Source organism: Sus scrofa, chromosome 9, assembly GCF_054392235.1.
Source record: "Sus scrofa isolate SSC_HxYL_T2T_F1_AM1 chromosome 9, Sscrofa_HxYL_maternal_Yorkshire_Landrace_v2.0, whole genome shotgun sequence".
In the NCBI taxonomy this organism is placed as follows: domain Eukaryota; kingdom Metazoa; phylum Chordata; class Mammalia; order Artiodactyla; family Suidae; genus Sus; species Sus scrofa.
Window position 1 is genome coordinate 99,327,380 of NC_139391.1, and position 18,729 is coordinate 99,346,108.

The 18,729-nt window shown below is 35.2% G+C and overlaps 1 protein-coding gene across 2 annotated transcripts in view; it reads right to left on the reverse strand.

Annotated features, from left to right (window-relative positions):
• The window catches only part of LOC106504979 (uncharacterized), a 980,193-nt gene that overhangs the window by 123,263 nt on the left and 838,201 nt on the right, over nucleotides 1-18,729 (reverse strand). The window contains exon 1 of one of the 2 annotated variants that reach the window (XR_001298990.3): nucleotides 2,588-2,785. The exons of the other annotated variant lie outside the window; for it this stretch is intronic. The gene's annotated coding sequence lies outside the window, so the exon portion shown is untranslated. Of the gene's footprint in view, nucleotides 1-2,587; nucleotides 2,786-18,729 lie in introns of those variants that run through there. 2 annotated transcript variants of the gene reach the window in all.

Below are 18,729 nucleotides of genomic sequence, written 5' to 3' on the forward strand. Positions count from 1 at the left end.
ATCAGAAGCTGAAGAGTGGCCATCACTATTAATCTCATGGCCATTTTAAAAAGGTTAATAAAGGAATACTATAAACAACTCTCTGCACACAAGTATGATAATTTAGCTGAAATAAAATATTCCATAATGAAAGGCATAATCTAAAACTCACACAAGGAGATAGGATAATTTGAATAGAGCTTTAGCTATTAAGACACTTAAGTCAATGGTTAATAACCTTTCAAAACAGAAAGAACCAGTCCCAGAATATTTCACTGGTGAATTCTACCAAACATTTGAGGGGAAATTTTACCAATTTCTGTGATTTGTAGCAAAAAATAGTAGAAGAGAAAATACTTAACTAATCTTATGAGGTCATCATTACCCAAATATCAAAACTTCATGTGATGAAAGTAACATTAAAACCACCCCCTCCAAATCAGCATCTTTCAAAAAAAATACTAATATTCAATGATGTATAAAAATAATTATATACCATAAACGAATGGGATTTATTCCAGGTATTCAAGGCTGTTTCAACACTCCAAAATAAATTTTTGCAATCTATCATATGAACAGACTAAACAAGAAAAAATCATATGATTATAGCAATAGATGCATAAAATTTATTTGAAAAAACCTGATACCCATTATAATAAAACAAAAATCTCTAACAAGGGAATACTTGAGAGAAAAATTCCTCAAATCGATAAAAAAAATCTGCAATAAGCCTTGTAGCCAATGTCATACAAACTGAGAAACTGACCATTTCCCCCTAACAGTGATAGCAGGGCAATTTCACTACTCCTATTAAACATTATCCTGGAATCCTCCCTAGTATTGCAAGAAAAAAGAGTAGATGAAAGGAACACAAAATAAGGAGGACAAAATAGTACACATAGCAACATCATGTATCACCAGGGAATTGTGAATTAAAACAAGATACCACTACACATTAAGAATGACTAAAACACAAAACACTGACAACAACAAATTCTGATGAGAATGTAGAGCAACTGGAACTCTCATTTATTACTGGCAGGAATGTAAAATGGTACAGCCACTTCAACTGGATAGCGAGTTTGGCAGTTTGCTTCAAATCTAAACTTAGTGTTATCATATGACTCATGAACTGAACTTAGAAGTATTTACCAAAATGAGGTGCAAACATATTGATACAAAAACTTGCACTAGAAGGTTATACAGCTTTCTTCATAATTGTAAAATTCAAAACAACCAAGATGTCCCACAACAGGGAAATGGATAAACAAACTGGGGTATAACTGGGCAATGTGATATTATTCACTGGTGAAAAAAAACTACCAAACCATGAAAAAAAAAAAAAATGGAGGAACCCTAAATGCATATTACTAAGTGAAAGAAGCCTATCAGAAAAGATTGCATACTGTATGCTTCCAAGTAAACGACATTCTGGAAAAGATCAATCTATGAGTACAGTAAAAGATCTGTGGTTGTTGGGTATTAGGGGTGAGCAGAACCTCAGAGATGAATAGGTGGAGTGGAGCACAGGGAATTTTAGGGCAGTGAGACTATGGTGTAATACTTGAATGGTATTGTAATGGAGCAGGACCCTATGAGGCATTCCCAGAATAGACCCCCCTCAAGTCTCTGCTTGCCTTGGGTCTACAGAAAGTCTTTAGTCAAAGAATCAATTTAATCAGAGAAGTGAGACAATGCAGAGAAAAAGGAAAACAGTCAAGAAAGACAATGTAATAATAGTTTACCATTTAACAAAGTCAAGGAACTTTAGTCCTTCCTCAAGGACCACGATGATATTCTGAGCCATGTCCTTGGAGTTGTTTTGTGGGTACTGAAACACACACTGGGTAGAAGAAGGTAAATGTATGCCAGCCCCAAGCATGTAGAACCCAGAGTGATCAGAAGCAGGAAGCTGATAACGCTGACTCCTAATTACCTACCACCAATGAATCAAGAAAATGTCCATGAGCTGAACACACCCTGCTACTTGAACACTGTAAGACTCCTGACTACTGCCTCCAGAAGGGGCACAGTCCTTGAGCCCATAGCCTGCTGTCTTTCCTTTTTGCCTGGCGGTTACATTTACTTTTTCAGTTTCCTCCATCTCTGTCTCTATTGGGCATCAATGAACAGAAGCAGCCATATTTCAGCAACCGTATATACATAATATTATGCATTTGCCTCAACTTACAAAACTATAAAGCATAAAGAATGAATCTTAATATAACTTTAGGATATACTAACACCTCAATAATGATTCGTCAATTTTAACAAATAGATCAAAAAGTAAAAGGTGTTAATAATAGGGGAAACCAAACGGGAAACTCTGCAGGAAGAGGGTATAATATAGGAACACTCTGTAATTCTGCTTAATTTTTCTGTAAATCCCAAATTCTTTCAAAACAGTCAATTTAAAAAAAAAAAGTTTTTTCTAGTTTAATTTTTGCAAGCAAGGAGTTTGGAACTCCTCACTTTGTCCTAATGACAAAGGAAACAGACCAAAAAATCAACTCCTTTGGATCGGTAAGAGGAGAGGATCCCAGACAAAGCGCCACCCCACCCCCAGCAAGACTGCAGAGAAACTGGTGAAAACAAAGTCATGGCTTACCTGAGCAGAGACTTGCAGAAACTACGCCAGAGGAGAAAACATGAGCTGTAATTGATGAAATGCTAGAGGCTCTTTACAGACAACTATGAGAGTTAAAAATCCCAGGGAGGGCCAGTCAGAGGAAGGCTGCCATAAAGTTTACTGCCAGGAGCTCAGCAAGGTCCCACAGTAAATCTCCCCTCGTGTTTCTGCATTTCCGGCAAGGGGAGGGGAAAAGGAACAATTTTGAAATTGGCATATGTTGCTAATTATTGAAGATGAACACTCAGTACTTGAGAGCTCATGATACTACACTATCCCTTCTACTTTAGTGAATATTTGAAAATTTCCACAATACGAAAAACTGTAATAGAACATTAATGCAACAGAAAGGAAAAAAAAATCCAAAGGAAAGCATAACGCTGCAAGGCCTGCCTTCAGGGGAAACTACTTAACCAGAGACTAATTGGGATAGTACCAGAGCCAGCTCACCTGAGGAAGGAGAGGTATCCAACTCCAGCCAGCATTTACCTCCCAGGTGGGAAAAGGGAAATACACAAAGACAGCCTGCTCTAAACCCATCACGTCCCACCTAAAAGCGAAGAGAAAAACCTGAGAAATACCTGTGAAGTTCACAGTCTAGAGACATAGGCTATCTAAAAGACTAAACGACTAACTAAAAGACTCTGAGAACTAATCATTAGGGTTATAGAAGATTCCCCCCCCATCACCAAATCTCACCACCGCATTACTAAAGTCCCATTTACAAGTGTTCCTTTTAGCTGGCACATCATTTCCAGCTATTTTTTTTTTTTTTTTTTTGTCTTTTGTCTTTTTTTGTTGTTGTTGTTATTGTTGCTATTTCTTGGGCCGCTTCTGCGGCATATGGAGGTTCCCAGGCTAGGGGTCGAATTGGAGCTGTAGCCACCGGCCTACGCCAGAGCCACAGCAACGCAGGATCCGAGCCGCGTCTGCAACCTACACCACAGCTCACGGCAACGCTGGATCCCCAACCCACTGAGCAAGGCCAGGGATCGAACCCGCAACCCCATGGTTCCCAGTCGGATTCGTCAACCACTGCGCCACGACGGGAACTCCCATTTCCAGCTATTAAGAAAAAATTACAAGGCATACCAAAAGGTAAAGAGCCCTACAGTGTGAAGAGACAGCAAGCATCAGAACCAGACATGACAGGAATGGTGGAATTATCAGACCAGGAATTTAAATAACTATGATTAATACGCTAGGGCACTAATGGATAAAGTAGGTAGCCTGCCAGAACAGATGCATCCTGTAAGCAGGGAGAGAGAGATCTCAAGAAAAAACTCCAAAGACATGCTAGAGTTAAAGCAGACTGCAACAAAGAAAATACCATTGATAGCCTTGTTAGCAGTTTGGGATTTGATACAGCTGATGACAGACCCTCTGCCTGAGGATCTCCCAATGGAGGCCTCCAAAGCTAGAAAAAAAAATGCAAAATATAAATAATATGATCATCAGTAATACCAGTGTAGCTCAAGGATGTCCCCTAAGATATTCTCTAAATTTCAAAACTTTAATAAAAAGTTGTTTTTAAAAAGGAAAGCTTTGTTGATTTGTATCTTCAATGTACTTATGACATAATTGGGGAAGCCAGATGCAGCCATTATTTAAGACATGAATTTGTTGATTTCTAAGATTTTTGTTTTATTGAAAGTGAGTTCTGAGACGTAATAGATTAAAATTTAAAAAACTTTCTTTTCTTAAAGATGATTATAAATTGCAATTTAAAAAATGAAAACACAGCCACTGGTAATTGGTATTCAGTGAAAAATTGGCATGACCATTGAAACCAGCGAAAATGACTATTTCCCAACATCCACCCATGGACCAGCAGTGGAAAAGACTTTATTAATGTATCACACCAATTCCTTCTATTTCTCTTAAACATCATTAGATTTAAATGCATCCACTTTGATAAGTGAAGGATTTATAGTACTTTTGAACTGATTGAGCCACCTGAGCCACCTGAGCCAAGGTACCTTATCATCCTTGAGCTGGTGATTATGTAGCAACAGAATCTGAGAGCAGCACTGTCAATATCCTCATTCTGATTTTTTTCCTATTCTTTATCCACCACTTGAACAAGTGATGGAGCTAAGTCATTCTTCTTGTTGTTCTGCTTCTCTTCTTACATTCTTATTTTTCTGTTTGCCATTTTTTTCTTTTGAATTACTGAAAACATTTCCTCATTATTAAAGCAACTAATGGCAGATGTGGTTAGAGGTAGGTCATTTCCTATAGGTCCTATCAGTCTCTGACCTTAAGGTTGAAATAAGGGGGCCCAAGCAGAAGAAACTACATGTATCACAAGATGTATAGTTGTTTGGAATAGAGCCTTATCATTTGATCACCTCATTGCTTATCATCATAAAACCAATTTCAGTTTCCTTGCATATGCAACATCTCAAGGGCTTTGGGGAATAGTCCAGGTTTAAAGAATGTAAGAAAGTCAAACATTAATCTTTTTCAGCATCAGCTTGCTCTATTTATATTTTACCTCCTTCCCAATGGGTTAGTTTTTTTTTCTATTGTGTCTCCCATGACATGGTTAGTCTCCTCATCATTTAACTAATGAATATAAGATAGCAAAGATTCATCAGGCAGTTGCTAGTATTCTTAAGCAAAGTGCCACATTCTTTAGAAGCCTGTTCATAAGCTCCCATGGTCTGGAGTGTGGCTTAGCCACATGTGAATAGAATCAAAACTGAATACTGTATTTTCCAAACACCTTCCAAACTTTTGCTGTAGAGAAAAACTTTTTTCTTTTTTACTGTTTTACCTAATATGATTAACTCTTTACTTTCTCTTATGTTTTAAGAAATTTTTACTTACTTTAATGTAAGCAATTTGGCAGCAACTAAATAGTACAATTTTCCTCTCAGTTTGTCTTTTCTTATGAATTTCTTTGTCCAATTCCACAGGAGTCAAAACTTCTTACTGACAAATAAAAAAACAGCAAACAAACTGTGGCCACAGAGATTTGGCTGCCTTTAACTGAGAATGGGTCAGCAACTGCCCTGGGATGGCAATCTCCTCAGGTCTGTCTCTCTTCTCTGCCCTACTTCAAAGTGCCCCTGCCATATGCAGCTGTAGGTCTTAAAGTTAGTGCTATTCATGACACCAACTTATATCTACAAATGATCAGGTAGTAGCAGGGGTCTTAAATTCTGACAGATAATCGAATGGATAAGGCACAATATCCTTCACACAGTATCACATTTACTAGCTTTAAAAAAGGATAATGAACAAAGAACACAGCAAACACAATGGCAGTAGAGCAATTGTCTCTTGACCAAGGAACAGCTTCTGAATGTTCCAGGAATTCTTCATTAATTAAGATTTTGACTGAGAACTGATACTGAATTTAATAACATGGAGGTGACTGGTTACTTTGAGAAAATTGTTAGATTGTCTTGTTGGGGTAAAAGCCTCACTAGAAAGGGTTAAAAGCAGAGTGGTGAGGCACTGTAATCAGCAACTGTAGATAACCTTCTCAATGAGTCTTGCTCTAAAGAGCAAAATAGGAACGGGCAGAGACTTGAGGCAAAGTTCAAGTCAAACAGTTTTGAAATAGAAAAGTTTGCTGATTGTAATGATCCATTAGAGAAGGAAAAATAAAATATGCAGGGGAAGGGAGAAGCATTGTTAGAATGATGTATTGGTTTAGGCAAGAAGAAGTGAATGTTGAATGCTGCTGGAATACCTGGACTATTTCCATTCTGCTTTTGTGTATCATTAAGCTACTTATTATCTTAGGCTTCAGAAGAAGCAAATATATGCCAGCAACTCTTTGTTTCATTGTCTGTATTTTGGTTCCTTTTGAATATTTGGTATAATTTCTTGCGGAAATGCTTTAGGGTGAATTTAACTCAGCAATAGGGAAGGCTACTAATCGCTTCCACAGTCCATGGTAGCATGAAGGAATGTTCTCCAAGATTTTAATTATTCAGAGAAAACTACCCAAATCAAAACTAGTATAAAGATTCAACGCATAGCTGATATTCTCTAGATCATTTTTTTTTTCAGGGAAAGAAAACAACAATTGTAGCTCACACAACAATGGCAATGTAATCAATAATTTCTGGCTGAACTTATGGCCAAAGACTCACTAAAATTTCAGATGTGTTTAATATGTATGAGTTGGAAGCAATCAGGTGAAGAAGGTGAAGTGTTTACAAGTTGGAGGAAGGTTGTTCCATGGACGGGTTTATAGTTGCTAATGTACTGATTCCAGTGATAGAGTTTTATTTGTCCCATTTTTTTCTTGACCTGGTTGTTAATGCCATTAATACACTTCTTGGAGCCAAGCATATGAAGATAACCAGAGAGATGCAGCCCTCAGCACTCATTGGTAGGATGACAATAAATACACTATTGGCTGAAAATCTGTTCTCTTGGTACAGAGCCAACCAGAAAGAATAACATGGAAGTCATACTTTTCCTTTTCCATTACTACCCACCAGTAGTCTTATTCTTGCCCCAATCAGATTTCTTTAAGTTCAGAGTTATTTAAATACAGCCATATTTCTTATGCCAAATCCTCAAATTTAGCCTCTTTTGTTCTGGTGCCTTATAATATTTGAATAAATAAATAATTGAGAATTAGACATATTAAATTAGAGCACAAGCAATCTGGTCATAAGTCTCAACTACTAGTTAAAAGAAGTTTTCACTCCAGCATTCTTTTACTGTCCCATCATCTAGTATAAATTTGATTGCAGATGTCTACTACAGAGTGCCTTCGATCCAACTGGAAAGACGGCTTTAACTTATCATTGTTATATGGCCATTTTACCAGAGGTTTAAGAACATTACTTACCAACATGCTATTTTTCTCCCATATCATTAGCAAAGTCCCTAATCTAACTGCAATATATGATCACTGTCTTTTCAAGATTGTCATGTTTTTCCAAATAACACTGAAATACCAGTTTGGAATTTATCTGTCAAGATGAAATTCTGCCAATGTGAATGTTTTCTAATTTATGTTGTCAGCCTGGCTTTGTCATTTCTTTTCTCTTTGGCTTCTGTTACAGATTAGTCTATGAGGCCCAGGTGAGCTAATTAATCTCAGGTCACATAAGGTTAGGTAGCTTGCTGTCACATTAGTGTTTCTACCCAGCTATTGGGAAAAGGCACAATGACAAAAATTGCCGTGGAACATGAGGTCTTCCGAATAACCCCGCTGTCATTTCTCAAATTGCTGCCAAATGCCTTCTTCGGAACAGCAGCAAATGCCAATGAAGACGAAGGTATTTCTTAGGGGGCAGAATAACTACATTTCAAATAGCAAGGAGAAAACATTTAATATTCTCTAGTGTTGTGGGGAGGGAAGGAAGGGGGAAGGGGTTGAGGGATGGAAAAAATGGGACACTGATTATTTTGGAGACAATTACTATCTTCTTTGAATTAGAGATCCTGTAAGATTAGTGTGGTGTTGGCTTCAACTAAATTAGGCTATTTGTGTGATAGAATTTAACAGTGTGTGTGAGATTATTAGTTTATTATCACTAAAGTGGTAGCCATCACTGCCTAGCTATGGTAAGAGTAAAATAAGGCTGTAGCATCAGCTTTCTTTTTCTTTTTTTTTTTTTTTTTTTTTTTTTTTTGTCTTTTTAGGGCCACACCCATGGCATATGGATGTTCCTAGGCTAGGGGTTGAATTGGAGTTGTGTTATCTGGCCAATGCCACAGCCAAAGCCACGCCTGATCAAAGCTGCATCTGAAACCTATATCACAGCTCACTGCAACGCCAGATCCTTAACCCACTGAGCAAGGCCAGGGATCTAACCTGCATCCTCATAGATGCTAGTCAGATTTGTTTCCACTGAGCCACGAGGGGAAGTCCCTGTATCACCAGCTTTTACTGGTGATGAGAGTTACTTGACTTGCCAATATTTAAACACTTCATGGAAATCAAAACCCAAGATTAGAACTTGGATATCTGGTTGACTTATTCCTGTGTTTATAATTTTTCACATCTACATCTTTGGAGAAATCATTATTTTGAGGTGGCTGCTCAAACACTTTTATTACAAAGATCAATTAGAAGTTTAAATCAATTTTGTTCTCATGAGTCTTGTAACTTATCAGTGTAAAGATTTTAGGTTGGTATATTAGGTAGGGACCCATTGCTGTTCCACGGAGAAGTAAATTATTTTATTTCTTCCAATGCCTTCTCTACCAAACAATGATGGAATCTTCTATTCTATAACTAATGCAAATCGTGACTACCTCTGTCCATTATAAATTTTTAAAAATTTCTGCAAACTAGGATGAAAATTATTCATTTTGATATTATATTTTAATGGGGTGAGAGAGAAGAGGGTGTAATAGATCTATACCAAATAAAAACTCCTGGTACCTCATCCCACTAATATTTTTCTCCAGAGCAACAATCACTACCTAATACTTTACACAATAATTGTTCCTCTCTTTCAGAGTATGTAAGAGTCAAGTGGGCAGAGATTTTACTTTGTTCACTGTTTCCAGTAAACCTAGCACATAACAGACTTTGAATATGGGTGGTTTCAGTCAGTCCAGAGAAATGGACTTTCTCTGTCTTTCCAAGGATCCTGTTGTTCAAAAGATGTATGATAGTTTTCTCCCACATGGCCCATACCACCCCACACTTCTCTGCACATATCTAGCTATCCACTGGTTCTAACAGGTAATCTGGTCTCACATAATCTTTCCTGCAAGATCACTTTTCTGAGCCATTTTGACCCCTGGGTTTTGTACTGGATGCCAAGCAAACTCAGACATTTCCACTTCACTCAGTGTGGGTAACTATTTTCTCCAGGCTTCTAAGAGCCATGCTAACAGTGAATTTGTCCCATACCCTGAATCTCTGCCAGGGTATTAAACTCCATGTTTGAGAAAGTACCCGCAAGTCTATGAATTCTTGTTTAACTAGTCTCATGCCCTGGACTTTCTGTCCCTGTGATTCTTAAAGCAGGCACCATCTAAATTCTATCCAAGGAAGGCTACTTGCATTCCTGCTGCTACATACTAGCTATCCTTGTTCCTTTGGGATACTGTGACCAGCTGCCAAGATTCTTAAATAGTTTCAAGCTCTGCTCATTCTTGTGTATGCAGACTTTGTTTTCCACTTATTAAACCATGTACAAGCCCCTGTGTCCTTCTGTTCTGAAGTAAAAGGCTTTTCCTTTAGCCTCACAGGCCTGCCTTCAGTCTCAAAAGGCTGACTCAAAAGTTAATGATTAGGAGATGTTGTTAGAGCTAAAAACTAGTTAAAACAATCTCCATTATGATATGCCTTGCCTTGGCCCACTAACTTACTCTAAGTGGCTTTTCACAAATGCTTTCTTCCTTGCTGAATTGTTTTCCTTTACTAATGATTACTTTCTAATTAGAGTTATATTGCATGCCTAGTGTTTTCTTTCCTTTGAAACACTCTTTAACACCAGATTCCTTTGGTGAGCAATCATCACTGCAGAGAGAAGGTCAAGGGGCGATAATCCCAAAGACAACCAGAAACCATCACTGGACCACCTGACTGCAGCCTTGAAGACTTTGAAATGATCTATGGAGGGAGAAAAATGCAGCCCTGGTTTTTCCAGCTAAACCTTGCTGTCCCCTCTGAAGGGAGGACACAGTTTTTGAGGATTAGCCTGCTGTGGCCTCCTTTGCCTGGCAAAGCAATAAAGCTGTTCTTTCTGCATTAACCGCTGAGCCACGACAGGAAATCTGTCTCTGAGACCTAATTTGTGCCAGTGTACAGTGGCCGGTTTCAGCTACATTACCTATGCATATGCTCTTTCTACTCCTGATCTGGTCTGAATGTAGTAGCACTGCAAAGAAAAGTGGAAAGGTGGAAGAAATCATGCTCTATTCTCAATAACTATGTGATAAGTGAGATTGATTGAGGCACTTTCAGGCTTTGAATAAGAAACACATTAAACATATAGATATTGCTTAAAGTGGATACAGTTTCTATTTGTTTTATCTTGAAAAGGAAGATTCATCAAAGGAAAATATAGAAAGTGGATGTTTTCTGAAATGTTCACTTCAATTGTTCATTTACCAAAGAAGAAAGTCCTTACCCTTTTGGATATAAAGTACAAATGAAACATGTTTAGGAAGAAACAAAATGTTTAGAGGTAAAATGGCTATGAACTAGAGAAGCCTAATAAAGGGAAATTTTCTGTTGATATTATTTCAACAAAATACTCTTGAAAATTGATCTCTGAATTTTTTCTTAAGGACTGCTTTGAATTTGAATTATAAACACCCATGATTATTGGAATAATGTTAGAAAAATACATAGATTTTGGAGACTTAAAAGAGAATTCTATGCCTATTGAAACACTCATGATTTTCTTTCTCATTTGGAAATAGCATGTTGTAAAATTCATTTAAGCAGCTAATTTTCTACTTCAAAATACAAATCACTGCTTTCCCTTTTGTATTTTACAAAGAAGCCACTTCAATCTATGCCCTAGTAATGACAAGGCTTTCTGCGGTTCTGATAGGTGCTCTCCTTAACATCATTCATAACCCCATATAACAACAAACACAAAAACCATTACTCAAAAGGCAAAATGGAGATTGGAAAAAATAAGAAAAAATATGACATTTATGAAGTACATGCTTACATACATACAAAAAACTTAATGTCGGCCAGCCCTGAGTGATAATACAAAATATGCAACACAAATTGTATACATTCATGCTTTTTTTTTTACAGTAATCTTATCAAAATTATGTTACTACTTTTTATGAAAATCTTTTCTTTTTTTTATCCTTTTTTGTTTATTGGGGTTGCACCCACCACAGCATATGGAGGTTGCCAGTCCAGGGGTCGAATCGGAGCTATTGCCACTGGCCTATGCCAGAGCCACAGCAACTCTGGGTATGAGCCATGTCTGTGACTTACACCACACCTTGTGGCAGCACCAGATCCTTAACCCACTGAGCAAGGCCAGGGATTGAACCCAAATCCTCATGGATGCTAGTGGAGTTTGTTAACCACTGAGCCACGACAGGAACTCCAAATTTTTTATGAAAATCTTGTTCTTTACTTTCTATGTGTGCTATCGTTTTATGTCAGTAGCTTTCTGGTTTTATATAAATAGTTTTAAAATATTCTATGTTAAATATTTATTGGTCTCATATAGGTATTTAAATAAATTGATGGGTCCACTTAAAAATATAAAATTTATTGTATTAACCATGTTACATGAATGAGGGAGATGTATTTTATTATTTAATTCATGCTTCATAGAATTGCTCCTCAAAGATTTTTTGAAGTTTTTTTTTCAGTGGAGAGGAAGGGGTAGATTGACAAGTTAGTTCAATTGACAAAATAATAAATTTATTGTAACTATAATCTTAAATAATATCATAATGTTTCCTTTAACAAAGAGTGTTTGAAGTTTTCTAATCATAGCTTAAATAAATGGTCATGTGTTTCAGAATGTTGGAGAACAATCACAGTAAATTAAAAAAATTTCTTAATTTCATGATGTATTTTTTCCTAAAACAAACCAGAAACTTCATATATTTTTCTAGTTTTATATATCTCATATAATCTATCAAATGTGACATAAGATTAAAAAACACATCTTTAATCATGAAAATGCATCACTAAATTAAAAACAGGAAAGTAGGTCAGTGAATGATTCCTTATTGTGTATATATGTGGAAGAAAAATTTAGCATGCATCAATTCCATCAATAATATCAATGATAACCTCTACTTGTATATGTGCATCCAAGTATTTTATATATTTAATTTATCATACTTGGATTTTATGTTTAAGTGTAATAGCTGACTATCCTCCAAAGAATGAGAGAAAGAGGTTTTGTAGTAACCTGAATTTCAACACTTCACATTTTGTTTATTGATAACTCTGAGATGCATGCCTGTATTCTAATAGCACAAATGAAGTATTTATAAGATGGATTTGTTATTTATTTCCAAAACACAGGAATTATAAGAATAAAAGAAGAACTGTTAATAACCAAGGGTTTTTTCCCAGGCAAACATGGATTTATAGTCACTTTAATTATTAAACATTGTTGATAGTTTATCAGTATATCCATTTCTAGATTCAGAAGCTCCCAATTGCCTTCCTTTGCATTTCTGATTCCTACTGTAGGGATGAATTTTGGCAAAATGAATGGAATGGAGGAACACAGACTCTGTACCCAAACTGAATAGGTTCAACCTCATTTTTTCCACTTACTTTGTTGTCTTGGGAAATTTACTTCAACTCTCAATGCTTTATTTCTCCTATCTATAAAATAGGGCCAAATATTTCATAATTTGTGACAACTTAGTTATTAGGTATAAAATATGTAAAACAGTGCCTAGCACATAGTAAATTATTAATAATTATAAAGTACTATTATTTGCTAAAAATATAATGTTATCAATATAAAAAGACTGAACTCATTTTCTTAATATTTTATCTTATTTTTTCATAACCAAAGAATGAATGGTCTGTTAAGTACATACAAAGAACAATGAAGTTTGGGTGACTAGATATGAGATAGAGTCTAAACTTTTCTTAAGCTCACTTTCCTACAGATTTATGTATATGTGTTAAAAGAGTAATTAATTAATTAATGACTTTTTAAAGACATGTTTTAGATTTACAACATAATTGAGGGACTTCCAGTGTACACTGTGGCCCCAAACTCTTTGTCGTTCTTTGTTCCCACACTTCTCTTTTTTTTTTTTGGCGTGAATTTAATTAAGAATTTTATATTTCCATTTTCTTTCTTTCTTAGTATATCAATTTTACCAATTACTTATTTTTTTAACTTATTTTATGGTTGTCCTAGAGTTTGCAATATACCCTTAGAGCTAATCCAAGCCCACTTTCAAATAACACCAGATCATTTTATAGGTAGTGTGAGGGTGCTGCATCCAGTGCAGCAGGGGAATGGGGAATCCCGGAAGAGGGACAGTGTGATATAACAGAACACACAAGACTCTTACATTTAGAAAGTGGGGGACCAGGAGGTACTCTGTTCCGCAGAACAAAGGGCCTAGGTTTTAGCCCACATCTTTTTATTAAAGAAGTTGATGAGATTATTATTGATGGGGTTAATGAAGGTGACAATATTAGAGGGCAGGGACAGGCATGGGCAATGACAAGATTATCTTCTTTGTAATATCAAAAGGGGGTATCCTTAGGACATAATACAGCTGTTTATAGAATAACATGGTTAAGTCCTTCATCTTGTCTTTGAAGGAAACTTTGTACTTTAAAACTCTGAGTTCATAAATATTTGCCTTCTGCAGAGTTAAGCTGTTCCATGGTCTCCAACATGAGGGCTTTAGAGTAATACAATAATAGCAATTTTTTCTTCCTATCTCTGTTACAAATGCTTTCATTCATTACATTTATAAACAACATATACATAAATATAGGTAAATATGTATGTAAATATACACTAGATATATATGTAAGCATACATGATCAAATACATTGTTGCTATTATTTTTGGAACAAACTATTATCTGTTAGATCAACTAAGAATGAAAATAATACAAGTTTTTACTTTATTCTTCCTTCCATATTTTTCCATTCTTCATGTAGATATGTATTCCTGTCCTGTATTATTTTCCTTCTTTCTAAAGAACTTATTTTAACATTTTTGCAAGGCAAGTCTTACAACACATTCCCTCAAATTTTGTTTGGGAAAGTCTTAATTTCTCCTTCATCTTGAAGGATAATTTTCAGGGTACCGAATACTATGTTAGTGAGTTTTTTTTTTTTTTCTTTCAGCACTGTTTTGGGTGGTTTTTTTTAGGTGTTTTTTTTTTTTTTTTTTTTTTTTCCTTTTCATTTTTTAGGGCTGCATCTGTAGCATATGGAAGTTCCCAGGTTAGGGGTGGAATTGGAGCTACCACTGCTAGCTTATGCTATAGCCACAGCCACACCAGATCTGAGCCTCTCTGCAAACCACACCACAGCTTGTGATTACATCAGATCCTTAACCCACTGAACAAGGCCAGGAATCAAATCCACATCCTCATGGATACTAGTCAGGTTGGTAATCTACTGAGCCACAATAGGAACTCCCCCTCTCAGCACTTTAAATATTTCACTATACTCTCTTTTTCCATGTTTTCTAGAAAATCAGATACAATTCTTGTCTTTGTTCTTATATAAGTAATGCTTATTTTTTTCTTCTGCTATGGCTTCTTTCAGGACTTTTTTTTTTATCTTTGATTTTCTGTAGTTTTAGAAATGATATTCTTATGTGATGCTTTTCTGGCTTTAATCCTGCTTGATTTCTCTGAGCTTGCTAGATCTGTGGTTTAGTGTATAACATTAATTTGGGGAAATTTGGGGTGAATTTGAGGATTTTTTCTTTCTTTCTGTCCTCTTCATATTCTCATTACACATATGCTATACCTTTCTATTCACCCACAGTACTTAGATATTGTATTCTGTTTTTTTCCAGTCTTTGTTCTCTCTGCTTTTCAGTTTTTCAGTGTTCTATTGTTATACCTCCAGCCCAGAGAGTCTTTCCTCAGCTGTGTCTAGTCTACTAATAAACTCAAGTGTTTTTATCTTTAGCATTTTTTTTTTGTTCTTAGCATTTCCATCCCTCAGCTTACATTCTGTTCTTACCATTATAATTCTTAGCATATAAATCATAGTTGTTTTAAAGTCTTGGTCTGATAATTCCAATGTCCTTGTCCTATCTGGTTCTGATGCTTGCAATGTCTTCAATTTTTGGGGGTGTGTGTGTGTGTGTGTGTGTGTGTGTGTGTGTGTGTGTGTTTGGATATACCCTGTAACTTATCCTTGATAGCTGGACATTATGTACCAGGTAAAAGGAACTGCTGTAAATAGGCTTTTATTTAACATGGTGGTGAGATACGGATGGAGGGTAAATGTTCATGTATTATTAAGATTATGATTTTTTTTAGTGAACCCAAAGCTCTGGACTGTTATCTTCATAGGTGTTTCTCAGTTATTTTCTTTCCTTTTATATGGGACAGGATGGTTAGAACTCCCCTTAGCTTTCCTAGATTCAGTTACCAATCTATAGCATTGTTTCTTTGGGACCTCACATATACTTTTGTGTTCTGTTGAATTGTACCGTCATAAGTGGCTGTTTCTATACATTTTGTATTTCATATGTTAAACTAGGCATCTGTTGTACACCCTCTTCCTTCCGAGATAAGATTGAAGTCACATAGTTATAGGTAACATTTTTACAATATTCTTTCATTTTTTTTCTTCCCATGATTCCTGGCATAAGTTCATTCCACATATACAACACATCTCCTCATTTTTCACTTTTGAAAAATAGCCTCCAGAAGAAAGTGACTTGAGGTTGTAAAATGCTGATGAACTCAATGTGAGTTAAATTTGAACTGGACATCTGATTTCCTGGATTCATACTCTTTTTCATAGCCCAAGGAAATTCAATTAACCCAAACTTCAGAATCTAATTAGATTCATTGTTTCAAATTAACACTGTCCTCTATCCTTTCATTTATTAAACATTTTGTAAATTCCTATAACTGAATGTCTTTACAAATCCTAAGAAACATGCTGTTGGAAATGCTTTGTCTTCTACATACATCTCAAGTTTATACAACTCAGGGTTTCTTTAATATGCTTCCATTGGCTTATTGCCTCTCTTCCCTTCATTACCATCAGTGGGGGAGTTATCACTACAGATCACATTTCAAACTGTCATCCACTCCAACTTCCCTATTAAAGCTTAGTAACCCTCTGTTGGTAAAGAATTGAATTAGATAACATTTCTAACCCAAATTCAGATGCCTAGATGGTAGATTCAGCATAATAAAGCTGAAGGAATGTAGAGGGCAAGTAAATCCTCTCATATAAGAAGAAAGGAAACAATACAGGAATGATTAAAGACTTTTTGAAAGAGCTCACTAACAGATAATAACAATGATTGATAACAGAGTATGACACAGACTTCTAGTCATTTGTTTTAATATTCTCACTATATAAACTACTACTTCTGGTTTATGGCCACTCATGTTACTGCTACTACAATTGCTGCTGATACTACAATATTATAATTTAACACCTATGTTTTAAATCTAAAAGAAATATTTTATTATATTTATAGGTTCCTCTAAATGTGCCTGGTCACCATTTTTTATTATCCTTATTAACTTTTTGTAATAGTAAGGCACGTCATGTAGAAATGGAGGCAATTAAATTTAGAAGCCAGATGTCAGGAAAATATTTAATCTCACATAAAAAGAATTCTGATCAAGATGCTTAAGAAATGCTGAAAGATCAATACATCAATAAAGAGGGTCAAAAAGATAGTCATTTTTTGATAGCTTGATTTAGATTTCCTAAAATTGCAAAGGTGCTAAACAACTTCTTAATTCCTGTATGAATTATATCTATTATTTTTGACATTTCAAATATTCTACTTTTACTTTCTAATTTTTTTTTCCTGTTCTATAGTGGATGTGGTTATTCCCTTTCCTAGTTACCATATGATGGACATTTCCAAAGTGAAAGAGATGAAATCAAATGTTATTATTTGACAAGACATTTTGTTTCATTGGAAAATGCACAATTACTAGAAGTCAATGAAATGAATTTTGGACCAAGTTCCACAAAGATCTAGATATTACTTCTAAAAATCTTTCTATGTCAATGTGATAATCTTTAAATTTTGAAAACTATAGCAGCTTTCTGTAACTCACAGAGTTGTCATAAGGGTAAACTGAAGTGATAATCCAGCCACTACTAAAATAGCTATTTATGAATCTCTTATCATCTATGGCAGAGTTGAATGTTGTATTTTCAAGGAAAGGCAGGACATGACTGAACCTCCACCACCCAAAACATATATCAAATAAATGAACCTGGACCTAATGAAATGGAAAATCATGTACTGATATGGAAAAGAATAAAATAAATTCAATTTAAGCCTTGTATCTGCTATGAATAAATGGGTAATTTCTGAAAGTGCACTTTATATAAATGAACATTAGTATCTGTATTGTAAAAACAAGAATATTTATTGAGATTATGGTTTGTTTTATGGCCCTACCAGAGCTAAGATAATATGAATCAATTCTAAGTGGTTTGTGAAAGGAATGAGAGGTCTTGAAAGATTTCATCTCATCTTTTGTAACCTCATTTCTGTGTTTTCCAAACTAAAACAAGAAAAATAAAAAACATAATAAAATAAGTTTCTAATGGAGTTGCTTCTTTGATTTTATTAAGATTGTATATATGACTTTTAACAAATATATAAAAAATATTTCCAAGAATAAGCAACCTTCATTTTTTTTTTCATTTCAGAATAGAGTGTTTACATTAGTTGAAAATTAGGGACTGTTAAAAGGTAATTTTCAAGAGCAAATGGAATATAAGTGCTAAAAATGGAAAATGACTTTGTATGGCTTTGAGCTATAATACAGAAAAGGGAATGTGTTTTTAAACAGGGTATATAACAGTCTGAAAATTATGCAGCATTTTTTTAAGTGTCTGCCACAAATAGAGACACTATATCAGTTGAAAATATTCATTTTAACATTACTGAACTTTAGATATTTAGGGATATTTCAAACGACATTCAGAGCAGTAAATGAGAGACTGCTATTCAACAATTTAATATATATTCAAATGAACATGATAACAGGAGAGAAATTATGAAAGAGAATCCATAATAGCTCAAAAATGTTAGATTCTTAGGATAATTTCAATTGTGTGATTACAAAGGAACTGATAGAGTCTTCAGGTGAGTTCTGATTATAATCTTTTGCTTTAAAGAAATTTTCTAGGATGCCCAAGAACTTTACTTAGATGAAACTTTTCAGAGTTAGAGGATTCTGACACTTCCCTTGAACTACTAATCTTTGACTAGCTTTCTAGGGAACAATGAAGGGCACTTTTTTATGTAATTTTCCAGGAAATATGAATATATCACCTACATAGGATGGGGCATCCTTCATCTTTTCTCTCCACTGAGATCATAAAACAGATTTTGTTGCTATTGCTGTTTTTTTTTTTCTTTAATTTGCCTGTGTGTGTGTGTGCCTCAGGAATGCTTATTATAATTAATATCACCATGATGCAGTATATTGAAATGCAGTATATTGAAACATTCTGTTATTTGAATCCTGTC